The sequence below is a fragment of the Sorghum bicolor genome, chromosome 8 (genome assembly GCF_000003195.3).
Source record: "Sorghum bicolor cultivar BTx623 chromosome 8, Sorghum_bicolor_NCBIv3, whole genome shotgun sequence".
In the NCBI taxonomy this organism is placed as follows: Eukaryota; Viridiplantae; Streptophyta; class Magnoliopsida; order Poales; family Poaceae; genus Sorghum; species Sorghum bicolor.
In genome coordinates, this window is record NC_012877.2 from 6,570,897 (window position 1) to 6,575,921 (window position 5,025).

The window sequence follows — 5,025 nt, forward strand, 5'->3', positions numbered from 1 at the left end:
GGATTTATTGGCGCACAAAAGAAATGGATATTAGAGATTTCTTCCTACCGATATTAAACATTATCTTAGTCGTATCACGGAAAGGTATATAAAGTAGAATTTATGAGCCTACCGTCATGCTCTCCATGACTATATTGTTTGATTTCACAAACTTTATTTCTTTAAGATAAATGTCACTTTATAGTTGGCATTTAAGTTTTATTATAATATTATTATCTTATCATGTGATCCGTATGTTTTAGTATAAAATGTTAGCTATCCCGTAGCAACGCACGGGCACGCTATCTAGTGTAGAATTAAGAACACAACAATACGTAGGTACATATTCACTTGATCAGATACACCAGATCTCAGAAAAAGCTCTCTTGCCGCCCAAAAAAACCACATAAGTACACCTAAGGAAACGAACGAAGAACACAGGACTCCCCCCCTCCGGCCACCGCTGGACGCCGTCGGTCACACGGTGTAGCTCTACGGAAAGGTATCGACGCCGATCCCCTTCTGCTAGCTTCGCCACCGACTCGACGCGCCTCTTGAGTGTCTGCAGCTCCACAAGTCTGCAGGCACCAAGAAGACCGGCGAGATCACTCACCGGAGACGGAGAAGACGGTGGCTAGGCTAACATACCTTGCGACCTTGGCTGGCCTGCTCGGTGAGCTCGGAGGAGGTGGCGAGCTGGTTGAGGCCCGTGGAGTGTGTCCTCTGCTCTACCGCCCACTGTGCCTCGCGCTCGCCCTCTTGCCGCAGTCCTTGTTCGTGAACGCCGTCCCCGCGCGAGACAAGCACCACGACACGTATCACTGGAGACGACGACGCGACAATGGCAAGGCAAACGATCATGACAACAACAATGGAGCAGTTTGCTGAGTGAGAGTGGGCAAAAAGCTTGCCTTGTTCTGGACGTTGCTGCCCGCGGCCTTGCCTCTGAGCGCGGCGCGGATCATGAACTTGAGCACGTCGAGCGGGATGTAGGTGACGATGCTGAAGATCCAGATGGCGCCGCCCCACGCCCAGCCGATCCCCTGCATGCGGCAGAAGTCCCAGTTGGCGTACACCGCGATGCACGTCGCCACCAGCTGCCTGGGCGGCGAAGAGCAGGAGGAATCCCGGCCGCTCCACGAACGACCAGCTCCGGGACCGCGTCACGAAGATGAGCGCCTGGCTGATGATGCTCACTTGCAGGTACAGCGCCGCCATCAGCTCCCTGTCGTTCTCCTTGATCGACTGCACGCCGAACACGGCCTGGGGGGCATCGCAATCGGCCAATCCCATCGCATGCAAAATTGGGAATGGCTGCTGGGTGAGCGAGCTTGCTACCAATGTCGTCCACGGCGATACCAATGGCGTACCCGTCGATCAGGGCATGGACCTTCTTCTCGGCCTCGGCGCCCATGTTGCAGAGCTCGATGATCTATCTGCTCGGGAGCGCCCTTGCTGACCCTGTGCCAGTCGCCGTTGCCGTCGATGTAGGTGATGGCCGTGCGCTTCTCGACCGGGTTGAAGGGGAGGAAGTGGACTTCCTGGATGCCTGCGCGGGCCTCCTTGGGGTCGGCGAGCATGTTCACGATACAGGTGTCGATGGCGTCCTGGTTCTCGACGCGGGAGGCCCTCGCGGCGTAGAGGAGCACCATGTCCTTGGAGTAGACCTCGATGAGGGACTTGTCGACGGTGAGCTTGTTGAGGGTGAGGGCCGGTGCCGGTCTTGTCGCTGCAGAGCATGTCCATGCCGGGCCGGCCATCTCCTCGATGGCCGTCATGCGCTTGGCTTGGTGATGGCCCCCTGCTGCGACAGGCGGTGGGAGCCGATGGCCATGGTGACCGAGAGCACGGTGGGCATGGCGATGGGGATCCCGCCGATGAGCAGCACGAGGAGGTTGTCTGTCGATGCCGTCGCGGTAGGCGCGGTGCTGGATCGGGTACATGACGACGACCTCGACCAGCATGCCGGCGGCGGCGGCGATGGAGATGATGCAGAAGTTGCCGATGGCCGTGAGCACCTGCTGGAAGTGGCCGACGTTGTTGGTGCTGTCGTCGACGAGGTGCGCCGCCTTGCCGAAGAAGGTGCGGACGCCGGTGGCGATGACGACGGCCTCGATCTCACCCTGCTTCACCGTGGAGCCCGAGAACACCTCCTGCCCAGGGTGCTTGTTCACGGGGGGGAGCGACTCGCCGGTGAGCGCCGACTGGTCGATCTTGACTCTTGAGCGGGTCGCCCTCGAGCAGCCTGGCGTCGGCGGGGATGATGTCGCCGAGCTTGATGCTGATGATGTCACCGGGCACGAGGATCGCCGCGTCCTGCTCCTCCCACCTGCCGTCCCTCAGCAGCTTGGTCTTGGGCGCCAGCCCAACCAAGCCATGAGCGCCGCCGCGGCATTCCCGGCGTTGGCCTCCTCGATGTAGCTGATGGTGGAGTTGATGAAGAGCAGCGAGACGATCCCGACGAAGTCCTGCCAGTCGGCGAGCGCGATGGCCATGATGGCCGCCATCTCCATGACCCACGAGAGCGGGTTCCACATGAAGCCCAGGAACTTGAGCAGGTTGTTCTCCTTCTTCTCCTCCAGCTTGTTGGGTCCGAACGTCCTGAGCCTGTTCTCGCCCTCCGCGCTGCTGGACAGCCCCTTGCGGTCGCATTTCAGCGTCTTGAGCACCTCCTCCACCGGAATCTTGGACTGCATGCAAAATCCCAAAAGCAATTATTGGAGTGCGTGTCACGTGTGACGGCGGTCGACAAGAACGGCGGCGGTGATGGACGCCACGGTTGCAACTGTGTATTTAATATATAAATAATAAGTTTTATTTACGTGCGACGGCGGTCGACAAAAACTGGTTTATTGTACATCCACGCTGGTTTGTCTTTACACCACTTTTAATAGGTCTATGGTCAATTAAGATAAGCATCTTTTCCCAGTGATCGAAAATATAAAGCATATATTAGTAGGAGCAAAAGACTTATATATTTGCATTGTGCAAAGTTGTACTCCATATCCTCACATATACCAATCGCAACAGCCATTTCTTTTATAGTATATTTTTTTACGAAATTCAGGCATCTTTGTTAAAGCAATCATTTTCTGAAAGTGGAGGATATGGAAAGTCAGGATTACTAAACTTGGAAAAATAAGACAATATCTTATATCACGATAACCATTATAAAAATGACTTACGTAAAAATCTCAGGTCGATGTGGTGCTTCGTAATATTATTGTATTTATCATTATATTGTACTCTCGAGTCGGCTGAAAACAAACACCTAAATCGAAATAGTTCTTAGAGATATCTCGATCGCTCATTAACAACTCTTGTAGATACTGGACACTTAGGGTAATCTTGGAGGGATGAAAACCTTTAACCCAAGACCTCCTGCAAAGCATTAGACATAGATGATTATTTTCATCATATAAGAGAGCACACTATCATTAATAAATAAAGTAATTAAAATAAGCATATACTCCCTCCATACCAAAATTATAATTATAAGTTATTCCAAGCATCTTGGAGAGTCAAACCATCTCAAGTTTGACCAAATTTATATGGTAAGATAATAATATTTATGGTGTCAATTTAGTATCATTACATTATTTATTAATTATATTTTCATATTCTACCTATTTGATGTTATAAATATTTGTAATTCTCTCTATAATTTTGGTTAAAGTTGAGATGCTTTGACTTCCTAACATTCTTGGAATGACTTGCAATTTGAGATGAAGAGAGTAGCTTACTTTAACACTGTTCATCCTGAATTGCCATGACGTAATCATATAGTAACTCAATCATCTCTTTCTTATTCATTGGCACATCTTTCATAACCTCAAATGCCCAAAACTCATCAGGGTGGTCTTGGGTGACATAGACTTGTAAGGATTTCTTGTGTGTCTGTACAGGTTGAGAGGTGCCCGTTTGAACCACTAAGCATAGGTCCTCCTCAGAATGTTTTTTTTTTGTCGTGGATGCTTTGATCAGCCATCTTTGAATTCTCTATTATGGTGCAGTCGCTTGGACGACTTCCAATATTTTCATTGCTATCAAGATATGGACAACCCTTTCGTTTATTTAACTCAGACGATAGCAAGATTCTAAATATTTTCATATCATTCTGCATGTTATATAGAACCTAGTTAATTATTAATTACAAAAACCACAGCTATAGGGTGCTAGATTACCTGATTGAACTTGTCCGACAATTCGTTCCTGGTCCAATACTCTATAAAAATTATTAAGAATAAACTGCATGAAAAACTACATATAATATTAATAGAGGTTTAGATACTTATTAGTGAAAAACTGTCAAACTTGGAATCTTTAGAAGACATGGGTGATTTATCTGATGGACAAGTTAGAGAAAAAAATGCAGCTGACTAAGGAGTCCTTACAGCTGCTGGATCAAGAGGAAACTTATTGGATAAATAGATGTCATGAACAATGGTTGTTGAAAGGTGATAATAATACCAAATACTTTCATAGCATTGCCAATGGTAGGAAGAGAAAAAATAATGTCCTTTTTCTTGAGAGTGATGGTCATGTTATTGAAGGAGATGAGAATTTGTTAAATCATGCTACTGAATATTATACAGAGTTGTTTGGGCCTGCTGATGATCATAATATTCATATCGATTCAAGTTTATGGAATGAATTAGAACAAGTATCTGCAGAAGAAAATCAAATGTTGATAAGGCCTTTCTCTGAGTCAGAAATTAAAGAAGCTCTTTTTCAGATGGAAAAAAACAAAGCAGCAGGGCCGGATAAAATTCCAATTGAATTCTTTCAAGCTTGCTGGAGTATTGTTAAAACAGATGTTATGAAGCTTTTTGAGGAATTCTATAATGATACAATTGATATTTCAAGAATCAACTATGGAATCATCACCTTATTACCAAAGGTTTCCGAAGCTTCTAAAATTCAACAATTTAGACCAATTTGCCTGTTGAACTGTCTATACAAACTTGTCACCAAAACATTAACATTGAGATTGGAGAGAGTGGCTGATAAGTTGATTCATCAAAATCAAACTGCCTTCATGAAAGG

General features: G+C 47.2%; 1 pseudogene; it reads right to left on the reverse strand.

Annotated features, from left to right (window-relative positions):
• LOC8082769 lies at window positions 354-2,576 on the reverse strand (annotated as a pseudogene).